The following is a 14,635-nucleotide window of genomic DNA, read 5'->3' as shown; positions in this document are numbered from 1 at the left end:
CTACAGAACTAACTTATCTGTGTACAATTGTGCTGTAGCAATTAAGAGAATACTGTATTAGCCCCATTTCACAGATGAAAATATTGAACCTTAGAAAGGTAAGGGATAACGTGCCCAAAATAATAAATCTAAAAAGAAATAGAAATTGAGTTGGGTGTGCATGGTTTAGTCTCACATCCTGACTCATTTAATTCTATAGTCTTGAAGATGCTTTCTGTTAATAAAGCTGCATTAAAATTAAAATATTTCTGAATATACTTCTAATTCGTAATGCTATAGTGCTTTTTGCTAAACTTAAGGCGTCATTTTCTATTAGTTAGTTTTTTATAAAGGAACCAAATTGATAGCGTGTGTGTGTGTGTGTGTGTGTGTGTGTGTGTGTGTGTGTGTGTGTATAAAGGGAATTCACTAGACTGGCATTTCAGATGTGGTCCAAGTCGTCCAATAATCACTGTTTCACAATGGAAAGGCCTAGAATCTGGTAGTTGTTGCGTGCATGGGGCTGGGTTTCTCTGCAGTTCCAGTCTCACACTGAAAGCCAGGAGGAAGGTTAGATGATGGTCTTCAGTTCACTTTGGAATCTCTAGGAAGTTAGTTCTAATAACAGTGATGGAGCGCTGCAACAGGTTAGATAGATGTGCCAGCAAGAGTGAGAGCGAGCAGGCAAAAAACAAATTTCCGTCTTCTATGTCCAGAAGGTGCCATCCACACTGAGGATAGATCTCCTACTTCAAATAACCCTGAGTAAAACAAATCCCTCCCAGAAGCAATCCAGTGATTGTGTTTTAGGTGATTCCAGTAGTAGTCAGGTTGACAATCATGCTTGGCCATCCCACACTGATTTCAAAGCCCCATCCCTGATTGCTGTACACTAAAAGATATCAGCATCAAAAAACAAGAGAACGCTTCAAGCTCAGAAAGTGTACTGGACTCACGTCTAAAGCAGCACTCCCATGGTTCACTTTAAAACAAGCTAGTTGGTACCTACATAGCCCCAGCTTCCTTGTATACTATTTATCCATGCTTACCTGCTACTCCTCACCAATATTCCCATATGCATTGATTGCAGATTGTTCCCAAACCTTTCTCACAACATGGCATTGTGGGTGTAGCCACTGGAAGGCCCTTTATCTGAACTTCAAATGTCCTATGACTACACAGATATCCCTCAACCTTAACAGTAGAAACAAAAGAGAATATTAACTTTCGACATGACAGCAAAACCGTGAGTCACTCTGAGCACTTGTTTACCACTCAGAGTGCTGGAGGCCTTACAGTGGCACAGGTCATCACCCCTGCCAACCCTGGGAATCATATGATTCTTGGATTCTGGTAGTAAAATATGCTTGCCTATTATACTTTGTGCTATCCCAGTGGGTGTTCCCCTTATACTTACCTCTCAGAGGCTGTTACAGTTGCCTTCTCCTAGTCCCGGTCATTTTTCTTGCTCCATATGTATGATGATGTAGACATCTTGCCTTGTTAGGTTGTGTTGGTATTTTCTTATCGGTTGAAATAAGTAACGTAAGACCAGAAGGGTTCGTTTTGATCATGGCATTAGAGCTTACAGACTCTTGTGGTGGAGAAGGCAGGTATGGGGTTGTAGAATCATGAAACAGCTGGTTCAGGGGTGAAGAAGCTGAGGTCACCCAGAGGTGTGCCAGGTTTTAACAACACACAGCAATGGCTGTTTCTCCCAAGGAGGCCATACCTCCTAAAGGCTCTGTGTTTCCTCACAAAAAGCAAGGAATAAATGTTTAAATGTATCATCCTCTGGGGAACCTTTCGATTTAAATTATAAATATGATCTTCCCTAGCTTTCTTAATGAAACACTCACTCTGTAATTACCAGAATGGGGTAGAAGGTCATATGAGATACGTGTTTCTACATGCTCTGCATACGGGTCTTCCATGCCAAAGGGGCAGCAAAGTCAGAGATAAAGGTCTGACTGGCAGGCATCATTACCGACGTGATAGTAGATAATGACTTAGGAATACTAATGAGGCATGGAAGCAAAGCTAAACACAGGAATATGTATGATAAATATTTTTATTAACCCTTTTCAGAAATCTGAAACTATCTGGACTCTGTTAATTTTGGATTGGGTAGTTACTATGGTCATATTAAAATGTCTCAGCTTTAATTTCCCAGCACAGTGACACTCAAGTACAAGATGCAGTGTGCAGGTCAACTACTTATATAATACTGTAAGTGACATGCACAACTGGGATGGTTGTCCATAAAAATGAAGAAGGCTCCTAACACAACTGACTATATTTAACAAAAGATAATGGTGTGGGCCTGGTTTTATAAATAAGTTTCTATACATTTCTATACATTTACACACATATAAACAGATATTTCACATATTTCTCACATAGCCTACTATGCATTTCATAACAACACACACACACACACACATATGTAGAGAGAGAGAGAGATTTCATAACAGAGTGTGTGAGTCCCAGACTCTTAAGCACCATCCTAACATTGCTTCTTTTTTTTTTTTTTTTTTTTTTTTTTTTTTTTTTTTTTGGTTCTTTTTTTTCGGAGCTGGGGATCGAACCCAGGGCCTTGCGCTTCCTAGGCAAGCGCTCTACCACTGAGCTAAATCCTCAACCCCCTAACATTGCTTCTTTAAACACCACCTTTACACCTTTAATCTTTGATTACCGTCCTTCACAAAGTGCTCCTACAAGAGTCTTAACATAATCTGACTTCAAAATCTCACACTAAGTGTTCCAAGGTGAATTGTGTTTCCTTAAAATTCCTATGACAATGGCCTAATCCCTGAAATCTCAGAAACTGACCTTGAAAGAAGTGATTAAGTTACTATTGGGACCTTAGAGTAGGTCTTAAGCCAACAGAATAGATTAGTGAACACGGAACACACAGTCAGGGGGACAAACAAAGCAGACAGAGTTTAGAATGTGAACATCTACAAGTCACAGAGCAAAATCCAAGAAGCAACTAAATGGCCAGCTCCTCGACCTTGGGCTTCAGGCCTTCAGAAGTGTAAGGACATAACTTTCTGTACTTTAAGTCACCCAGTCAATGACCTTTTTGTTATGGCAGCCACAGCCAGCTGGCATACTGCAGAACTTGCATAATTCACAAAACTTTCGACATGAAGAGGTGGCCCAGACATGTGCCCACAGACAGGGGAGCCAAAGAGGAGGGCTTTTAAGCTGAAGATGTTAGTGAAGTTATTTACTTCCCAACTGGTAAATTGCAACCATTATGAAACAGAGACGCCGAGATCATGTCGTGAGGATTAATGAGATCACCTCAGTTAAGTGCTCCTTTAGAGATTAATTCCATAATTTTGTCACCTGGGTTCATAATTTTTTAACTCTTCTTTAATGCATGCTGTATAAAGTGGGCAATGCCAACAGTCCTTATTAATCTTCTTTCTCTTATCTCATTACTAATTAATGTTGCTAGGGTGGAATGGTGGGAACCAAGGATAGATGAGAGAGAAGGGCAAATAAGTCAGAGAGCAATGAATTCCTTCGTTTATATCTCAGCATTACATCCTCTTAAATTATAATAAATCCATATCAGTCTCTCAAAGATGAAAAGAGAGACAGAGTACGGTGGAGATGAAGACAGGAAGAAGAGGAAGATGAGGAGGAGGGGGAAGAAAAGAAGAATAGAAGGTCGTATCGAATTAATGTGTGGGGTTTTTTTTCCTAGATGGGCGTCTTGTTCTCAACTTCAGTTCTTGCCCTTACTTCTTTCTAATAACCATAATCCAAGTAATTTACATTGAACTCCCAGTGAAAAATAAACAAAGTAAGAATAGTAGTTTGGGGTTTTTAAAAGTATCAAAGAGACAACAGGATGCTGAGTAATTCCTAAAGTAAAATATAGAGACAAAATCCCAGAGAAATAAAATCAGGGCTATCACCCTTGGAAGTCATCAAAAGCTACAAAAGAAGAGACGCTTGGGAACTTGTGCTGGTGAGAATGGTGCCACATGCCTTTAATTGCAGAACTCAGGAGGCAAGGACATACACATTCCTGAGTTTGAAACCAGCCTGGTATGGCTAGGGAGTTCCTAGATAGCCATTGATCCTGTCTCCAAGAGAGAGGAAAAATGAAAAGAAAAAAGGAAATAATAGAAATAGAGAAGAAAATAAAAGAGAGAAAGAAAGAGAGAGAGAAAAAAAGAAAGAAAGAAAGAAAGGAAGGAAGAAAGAGAGAGAGAAAGAAAGAGAGAAAGAAAGAAGAGAAGCAAGGAAAAATAAGGACAAAAAGAAAGGGAGGGAGGGAAGGAAGAAGGGAGGAAGGGAGGGAGGAAGGAAGAGAGGGAGGGAGGGAGGGAGGGAGGGAGGGAGGGAGGGAGGGAGGGAGGGAGGGAGGGAGGGAGGGAGAAAATATTTCCACAGTTTAGTCTGCGCAAGTTCCCACCCCAGATACTTTAGGCTGGTTGGTTTAAATCTCTGAAATGTACTTTCTCATAAAGTTAGAAGTCAAAAATTGATGTTTCGCCTTTCTCTCCCTGGAAAGCTTCTTGCTTGCTGGTTGGCAGGTAGACAGCTGCCTTCCTATTGTGTCCTAATGTAGCAGGGAGGAACGGAGGAGGAGGGGAGGAGAGAGGGAGGAGGACATCCCAAAGCCTCATAAAGACACTAATGGTCTGGATCCATGATCCACCTTTACTATCACCTTGCATTACTTACCTTCCTACTTCAAATATAGTAACAAGGGAGGTTTAGAGCGCATGGATCTTAAGATGGCGAACTTTGTAATAGTAACCGGAGAACTCGTAGCCTTAAGATGAGGGAGCCTGGAAAATTTCCTAACTCTGCCATAGGTCTGTAGTGTTGTTAGAGGCTGTGGAGCTGTGCAGGGAACTTTAGTTCCCAATGCCATGACAAATTCTCTGGGCTGCCTGGGATCACTGTGTATCTCAGTCAATAGCAGCTAAGTGAGTATTCATTCATAGTACAAACCTTGGCATCTAACGAACTGTTTAAATATGTACCAAACTTTACTTCCCTGAGTTTGTTAAATTGGAGTCAATAGGAGGAGTTAGTGGGAGGAGTTGAGGAGACATACGGTCACAATTTATTGTATAAAATTATCAAACAGTTAGTGAGAATTGTAACTGTCCTCTGACTGAAACAGGTGCAGAGACCCACAGTCAAACATTGGACAGAGCTCAAGGAGTCTAAGAGTTGGGAAGGACAGAGGGCCCTGAGGGACTATGAACTCTATAGGAAGACCAACAGAGTTAACTAACCTGACCCTTGGGAGCTCCCAGAGACTGAACCACCAACCAAAGAACATACTGACTGGTCCGAGGTGCACCGCGGTCTTCATTTGGGTCCCATCAACAACTGAAGCAGGGAATGTCCCTGAAGTTATAGCCTGCCTGTCTGTGCATCCCATTCCCCTAACTGGACTGCTTTGTCTGGCCTAAGAGAGGATATTCTTAACCTTGCAGAGACTTGATGTGCCAGGATAGGGGTATACTCGGGCCGCGGGGGGGGGGACCTTTACCTTCTTAGAGAAGGGGAGGGAGGAGTAACTGTGGGATGGGAACACTAAGAGGAGCCGGGATGGGGCACAGTGACCAGGATGTACGGTGAATAAATAAATTAATTAATAGGAACAGCAAAGAATATTTTTTAAGATTTGTTAATATACTACAACCTCTATAGTTCAGCCTTTTACTGGAACTTGGCACTGATCTCAAAGATTCAACACAGGACCTGGTCCTTGCTCTACACACCTCTCTCTTACCTGTACTTCCTTCTCTCTCACACATCTTTTCTTCTCCTTTTTGCCTTCTTGACCTCTTAGCACTCAACCCCCATTCTTGTTTTAGCTGTTTAGCCATGATGTCGTGAGTCATCGACAGGTTTCGTCCTGCCGTGTGGGAAATCATGTAAGGAAGAGGCTGAGTGTGGACAGAAACATATCAAGGCTACTTGAGGACACGTGTTCCAGAATTTCTCTCAAAATAGGGCATTTGAAGGCCATTTTGTAATATTTAAAATTCCATCTATTTTAGTGGGTGCTGAGTGACATGTAACTAAAGCTGCCCAGATGTTGGAGAAAATATGAAAGAAATGCAAGGCCAAGTTCTCCCCATCAAATGTTTCCATTCTACTGTAGCGAAAGCAGCAAAGGAAAGCATATCAAACAATTATGGACGCAGTGAGAATTCAGAGAAGACTAGAAAGGAAATGTGGGTTCAATGGGGAATTGAACAATAAGTTATTTGTAAGTTGCTGGAAAAGAACAGAAAGCAAACAGCCGAGAGGCTGAGGGATCAAATGCAAGTATGTGAACAGAGAGAGTAGGGGCTCAGAAATAACCGTGAATACATGCACTGCGTGTCTTCGTGTATACCGTACATACATTATTCCACTTTACAGGCATTAATATCATTTGAAAAACAATTAATGGAGATTTAAAATACCCATGCACTGGAGTGTGTATGTATGTGTGTATGTGTGTATGTGTGTATGTGTGTATGTGTGTATGTGTGTATGTGTGTATGTGTGTGTGTATGTGTGTATGTGTGTATGTGTGTGTGTGTGTGTGTGTGTGTGTGTGTGTATACACACACGTAGAAGACTTAGAATTTGACATCATATCTATGAGGCACAAAACTATGTTTTGAATTATCACCCTGGATCATATTTCATTACACTCACATTGTAAAAGATCGAACGGGAATGACAGATTTGAAATATAGACACCAAGCAAGTAAAGTGTGCACACATATCCTGTGTGTATGTGTGTGTGTATGTGTGTGTGTGTGTGTATGAGTGTATGATATACACACATTCATATGTGAAGAAAGAGAGAGGAAGCAACATGATAAGAGCAGTTTTTAGAGCAATTCATTTAATCTTGATATAGTATAGTCCATATATGGCAAAGAATTCTTTGGACCAATTAAGAGACTGTGGATACTGTCTAATCACGATATACTGCAGTTTGGGACTACGATGGTAGGCACACAGAGAGCAGTGGCTGAAATATAAACATTAGTTTAAAGAAGAAAAATTAAGAAAAAAATCAAATACAATCTCAGAGATGTTGGGATAAAAAGTATGTGCTACAGATAAGCAAACATTAGAGAGAGCAGGTAGCTGCCATTAGAGGAGGGTATTCTGTGGTATATCCAGCTCGAAGCAATGGCAGGACATCTAAGGCCAGCTTGTCCTAAGCACTCTGAATGAGACAGCATAGGAGAATAAACAGGTGGGAACAAAGCAATGTACTATCAGGGTGCTACTCACAGGCATAAAGAGAGACAGCCACGGGCACAAAGATCCCGGGCCTTAAAAAGCAAAGTCCATTTCTTCCCATGTCTGCTGAGTTACATATGTTTGAACCATGTTACTTCTCTGACATTTTAAATAATAGGAACGGTAATGACTAGAATATTCTAATTTCACATTATGCATTGATAATATAGTATGCTTGTATACCATGTTGTCTTAAGGTTAACATGAGATTAAACTCAATATCCCTTAAAGATTACATTCTGGAAGTCAGCCTTTCTAATCAAGCTAAACTCACAGCTCTCTAACAAACATGAACTTTGTTGACGTTGCCTTGGGTAAAACTGAGTCATCAGGAGAAAAAAAAAACTTCAAAATCGGAAGTTCAACCACACAGAATTTAAATTTTCACTCACAATAAAGCAAATCAAACCTTTGAGGCTACCGGGCTCGCTCTGGTGTCTCCTCGTGGTTTCCGTCTTAGAGACAAATAGAGAGGAAGAGACAAATGGGGGAAACTCAGTTTTCTTTTTATGAAACTAACCCAGAATGTATATAGGACACCTCTCCTCTCAACTCATTGGTTGGGCCTTGAGGATCACACAAGGGTTATCAGGACAAACAGCTCCTCATTGGTACTGCTGTGATCAGTTCAGATGGCAAGAATCTGAGAGGCTGAAGATCTATTACAGAGAGTGGCTGCAGAGAACATCTAGATTCACATCCTCCTTCTCACCATGTGGCACTCCTCATTCAGAAAGATTTTCCTAGGGGTCATAGCAGAAAGGACTCTAAGAGGAGGGTTACTGGGAGAGGGGACAGTGCTCAGGATGTAAAATGGATGCATCTAAATTAATGGGAAAAAAAGATTTTCCTCTCTGGGTGTCAAGCTGCTTTTTAAGTGACAGATTTCTCCTGTACACCCGTCGGCATCCATCACGCACTGCCATTTAAAGTAGAGTGAAAGTGTACCTGAGTATCACTGTGGCACGCCACACCTTACTTTACGCAGACCGATTGATTCTGAGGAACATGTTTTTGAAACTGCTCTTCATAGCATTATCAAAAGAGAAAATGTAATCATCTCTAAGCTCTCACGTGCACGTAACCATCCGGCCACATGTTCATAATGAAAAAAAAAAAAAAAAAAGCTCTCACATCTTGATTTACCCAATTTCTTTTGTTATAAAAAAAAAATCTTAATCTCCATCTGGGGTTTCTACCCTGGCTTTGACCTTGTAGTTCCCAGATAAAAGACACACATGATCTTTATATTTATAATGAGCCTTTATCAGCATCAATGCTGAGCTGCTATCTACCCTCTATGATATTAAAATCTAATTCCTACCAATAACCTCAAGTTAGTGTTTACAATGCTTCATCTGGGCTGCTCTTAACTCCAATTGGCCGGCCCTGAGGGCCATGCTCTCTTGACTCCTCATCCATGGTGCCTTTACTCCTCTTTCCACCTTCTTCTCTGCCTTATGATTTCCTGAAATCCAAGATCAGGAACACCAAGCTCCACTTAACTCAATTCTTCGAAGCCATAGACTGTAGGCATCTTGATTCACCAAGCAGAAATAACTTGGGTGGCAAGGTCACATGTCACTTGGGTCTCTGTGTGGACTCCCTTGGGCAACCAGACCTTGGGGATCCACACTTAGCATTACATTATATAGCAACAGACTAAACCTCGACAATCCTCAGTTAAGTGAAGCCCAGTCAGTGAGCATGGAGCCACCCCATCTCCACACCTCTCCCCTCCCCCTCCTGTCAGAGCACCCCACCTCAAGGGAATTCATAACCACAGGGATGCACAAGGTGACATGGAGCATATTTCTGGAATTTGTTTCTCAGAAATCTGATCTTGACAGGTAGAATAATGTTCTGCTCATTAGCTAATAAGCTATCTAGATTCGAATTTCATGTAGAAGCAAAAATGAGCTCAAGTCATGACAGATTCTCCTTGGATGGTTTCTCTTACAAGAACAGGGTGGGAGTTGGGGATCAGTTAAAAAAAACAGTCAATAAAAAATCAAATACAAGGGGTTGGGGATTTAGCTCAGTGGTAGAGCGCTTGCCTAGCAACCGCAAGGCCCTGGGTTCGGTCCCCAGCTCTGAAAAAAAAAAAGAAAAAAAAAGGAAAAAAAATCAAATACAAATTAACAAACAAGATTAGGGAGATTTTATTCCAATGACTGATTCTGTGGTTTTTAATTACTGAAAGAAAAGAAGTGTCCAACACCATGTGGTGCAGTGTGGTTATTACAAACTGTGTGGGCCGAGACCGGGCCTCCAAGTTAGTCTGGGACTTTCTGGTTGTGTCATCTCACTTCCGTGTTGCCTTTAATGTTATTCTAGATGTATTACATAGTGAAATTAATCACTTTGACTGCACATAGTCAAAGTCTAGGTTTCAAGATGTTGAATCCACTTCTTAAGAACAGTGTCACAGCTTCTTATTTTCTTACTCATTTTCTAATGAAGGTTTCCAGCGATGGGGTCTCCTGGAAAGCCCGAGTTTCCATGTAAACCATTATTGAACATTTTCTCATTGTGGTAGTAAGCCCTTGTTAGCTACATAAGGTAGGTTGTACCAGTGCCCATGTTGAACAACCTCATTGTGCGCATTAACAAAATATAAGAGTTTTGTCCAGTGAGACTTCCTCATAGACCAAAAGCGTTCTCCCACAGGCTAATAATTGCATGATAGGGCTTGTTTCCAGAGAGATGTGGTAGCATACCATGCAATTCCAGCATTCTAATGGCTGAGCCCAGAAGACTACAAAGTCAACAGTAGCCTGAGCTACATAGCAAGACTCTGACTTGCAGAAAACAACATGAAGGGAAAAAAATAGTTCTCAGGTAGTAAACTAAACTACCAACATTATTTTAGTAGAGCTGTAAAATGTCTCTGTACTTCTTAAGATATCTGTCAAAAAACTTCATCACCTACTGCTGTTTTTTTTTTTATCATCTAGTGGTTTGCCATTGAGAATTAGAGAAAACTATCATAAAGATAATTAAATGAGTACTGCCTTATGTGGTTTATCAACAACTCATATTCTAGATGTCTGATCAAGCCAGCAATTAAACCATTTAAGCACTGCCAAGATAAAATCAGATTGAAATCAAATTATGACACCTTGTCAAATATTTTCCCAGATAAAAACCAGAAAGAAGTCAATATCCCTTTTCTTAGAAACCAGAGTCTTCAGGTTATAGAATAAATACCATTTAAAGAGTCCTAGCTCAAAGAGCTGATGCTTGTTTTCATGTAACCTATGACACCATAGTGGTCTTAGACTTTTCATGTATCCTGTGACATCAAAATGGGTCATTGCTTCCTTTCTCTCTTGACGTGTATTATGTGTGCTTTCATCCACGTGCTACACATTTAGAAGTATATCCTAAATCATAGTCTGTTAGTGCCGTAACATTCTCCAACCTTGCAGGATAGGAGAAATGTCTTTCCTATTTAATCTCAACTTCCCAGTATCTGGCACAAATATGTTCAATTTTTTTTAATGAATTAGTAGATTAATAAGAAAATTCTAAGAATTTTACTCAACACTCTATAGAAATTGCTTTTGACAAGGACATCCATTGGTAAGTCGAGCTGTCAATTTTCAATCATTTTATTTCTTCTGTCTAGTGTTGATGTTGATCTTCCAACTACATTGGTAGCTACATTTTTCTGGTTTCTCTTCACCATAACCTCAAGGTTCAAAGACTACTCATTTCTGTAGCTTTAAATGACACTTCATTAGTCACTAATTCTAATAATTTTTGCTAGTTTCTCTTCACCACAACTTCACAATTCAATGAGTGCTCATCTCTGTAGCTTTAAATGACATTTATAATTGCAGCATACCCTAAATGTCAGAATACTCTATGATTGGCATCATTCCTGACTTAGACACTTAGTGCCAATCTCAAGTCAGCAGGTACAGAGCTGAATTCCTGCCTCCCATTCTCCCATGCACACCGTCTAACCTAAACATCCTCTGTTTACATTTGTCCCTGGATCAATTAATGGTTTTTCCATCCTCCAGATGCTGAGTTGGTTACCTACAATTCTGTTTCAAGCAAATTGCCCCCAGAGGCAAAAACAAAAAAAAAAACAAAAAAACTGGCTTTTCCTTCCTTGAACTTCTGCTCTTCCACAATACAGATTCTGTCTAAGAACAGCAGGCAAGGAAATAGTGGTTCACAAGTTTCCCATCTCTATGCACCGAAGACACTTTAGATGACTGAGTAGAAATAGATACCCACAGGCATTATATGCCACTGCCTCCTAATTAGACTCCCTGTTTCTGCCCATATAACTGAGATGGATTCTGTAACTATAATAAAATATCCCCCATGGACAACTTAAAGAAGGAAAGATTCATTTTGGATCACAGTCCACCATGACATGGGGATAGAAGTCGGGGAGTATGACAGAGATCAGCTCACACCATGGTGGCAGGAAAGCAGAGACACATGGGCTGTGCTAGTGAGATTTTAATTTGTCTCCTATATATTCATTCCAGGTCCCCAGCCTCTAGGGCGTTGCTATCCTTACTTAGCCATGTCTCCCTGCTAAGTTAGAACTTTTCTGAAAGATCATCACAGATGCCCAGTGGTGTGGTTCATTAATTCCCTAGGTCCTCCTCAAGTTGACAGCTACAACTGGCCACCCTAAGTCCTCCTCTGTCATCTCAATAACCAAAATATCTCCTTCAATCTAGCGTTATTTTGTTTTTAGTGTGCATTCAGTAGTGTGTTGAGATCAATTTCTAAATGTAAAACAGATCAGGTCACTTCTATGTCAAAATAAAAGTAAACAATTATTATGTTTGCTGATTTAAAGACAAAGTATTCACTTTGATTAAAGTAAGCATAACATTTATTTTATATTTGTATACCTTCATTTTCCAAATCATTTTATGCATACTGGTATATTTAATCTTTGTTAATACCTCTTGATCTTGAATATGATATTCTTCCAGTATTTTTAATAAGCATTATAGTTTTACCTTGTCACTCACTCACACACACACACACACACACACACACACACACACACACACATGCACACACAAACGGAAGGTTTTGCTTCTTGTAGTTTCAGTTACTCAGAGTCAAATACTACCCATCGGAAGATTCCAAGCTACAAAATTCATATGTCCTGAATTACATACTATTCTGGGAAGTGTGGTAAAATTGTGTGCCACGATCCTCTGCCAAGTCTCCTGAGTTTTTCCAGTGAATCCTTTCTGAGCTAGTCACCTGTTGCTCAGTTCACACATAGTTATTAGCACAACTGTAGGACTCCTGAAGTGTAAGTTTTCAAGTAAGCCTTGTTTCACTTAATAATGGCTCCAAAATAAAAGACCAGTGATGCTCAAAAAAAGTCATAAAGCTCTCCTCTTTTTTTCTTCTTTTTATATTTCTGTTATTTTTAAGAATGCATATGTTTGGTGGGGGAGGAGGAGCAGGGCCTATGTGAACGTGAATGCACACAGAAGAAGGCATTGGATTCCCTGGACCTGGTATAACAGAAGGTCTGAGCCACCTCACGTGTGTGGTAGGTACTGAACTTGGGTTGTCTGTGAGGGCAGTGAATGCTCTTAGCTACTGAGCCACCTCTCCAGCCTCATGAAGTTAAAAGTTCTTAAAAAGAAAGGAGAGGCCTAGGGGTTGGGGATTTGGCTCAGTGGCAGAGCGCTTGCCTAGGAAGCGCAAGGCCCTGGATTTGGTCCCCAGCTCCGAAAAAAAGAACCAAAAAAAAAAAAAAAGAAAAAGAAAGAAAGAAAGAAAGGAGAGGCCTTTCCGGTTTCTGCCTGTGCCTGGAGCTAACCAGGTCCCACACGACTCTAGCATGTCTGTCCCCTTCTATGATGAATTTCTTTACAGATCACTATGTATTTGATTGAGCTCTCAAGTTCATGAAGCAGTAAGAATCCTGGGTCTTACATTTTCTCTGAGGTTTTATGTAAATATCTGTGGTTTAATATTTTAAATGTTAAAGTCCCTAGACTCAAATGAGATCACCTTGGTCACTTGGAAAGCCTGGCTTCTGAAGAGACATTCTCTTTAGCACAGACATACATACATGCCTTTAAAGGTTGGTCACTTGGTTGACCTCATAGAGGTCAACCTCAACCACATAGAGGTTGGTTACCTCTATGTGTAAGCATGTGCCCTGCACTCATCAGAGGACAGTTAACATCAGCATGTCATGGTTTCTTAATGCCACGGGGAGGGAGTTCTGAGAAAGCTGAAGTGAGGAGTTAATGAAAATAAACAACAGGTGAATAATAAAAGAACACTTTGAGTGTCAAAGAGGAAATACTCTGAAAATACTTAGAACAAATGATGAATCCCGATATGCTAGGGGCAATCTGTTGGCATAAAACAAATTTTAACTATAAGAAAAAATGGAGAAGATGAATCCTGCTTTGCATGAATCATAGGGAAGGGTGTTTTATCGATGAATGAGGGGATGTCTTTGCTTGGCAGTTTAAAGTAGAAGAAATATTCCAAGTCATTCAGTTGCTTGTTTGTTAATGTGATCAGATATAATTTAGCCATTACTACATGATTCAGGACATGGTACTTAGATATTTAGTGTCTTTTGCAGACAATAAGAGTAATTCTTTTAACACTGCCTCTAGGAGCTCCTGTGCCATTTAAAGAGCGAGATGTGTAGGTAGGGAATCCTTAGTAAGCTGTAGAAAATCACTAGTGAATGTAAGAACAAAATGCTCGTGCCCGGAAGAGTATGAATAAGCACCTCCATCCCCCAGACCAATGTAAGGATTGTGGGGGATGTGAAGTTTATGGCCATAGCACCCTAAATTGGCCTGATACCTTCTAAGCTCTAAAGCAGGGTATAACCAGGGGTGGGGATTAACTAGTGCTTCTTGGGAGAGAGACATGAAGAGGAAGGAGATCTAGACAAGGAGGAAGGGTAGGGGGACGGCTACAAGCTCAAAAGAAGCAAGGTAAGTTTGGGGTAACTCAAGATGATTTGAGACAAAGTAAATATGAGGAAAGAAAATGAAGAGGGAGAAAAGGGAGGAGCAAGGGCTTGGAAATGGATAGAGCACATTTTAACAGAGTTTCAAATGCTGCCCTCTGGTAACTGCATCTAACAATCGGGCGGCATTTTAGAGATTCCCCTCCAGCATCAGTGTGGGAGTGAATTAAACTGAGGCGATTTGAAGTTTGTGTTTGTTTTGTTCTTTAATGGGCTAGATCATCTCCATGCTGGAGAGATATGATAAACACCTAAATAACGAATTACCAGTGGGAATAGAAGCCAGATAGGTTTGGGGTTTGAGGTACCAGAATCACAGGAAGCTGTTGTGGGGTTCCACTTGGCTCAAGATGTAAAGTA

This window comes from Rattus norvegicus, chromosome 20, assembly GCF_021556685.1.
Source record: "Rattus norvegicus strain SHRSP/BbbUtx chromosome 20, alternate assembly SHRSP_T2T, whole genome shotgun sequence".
In the NCBI taxonomy this organism is placed as follows: Eukaryota; Metazoa; Chordata; class Mammalia; order Rodentia; family Muridae; genus Rattus; species Rattus norvegicus.
The sequence above is the reverse complement of the archived record's forward strand: the minus strand, read 5'-3'. Positions refer to the sequence as shown.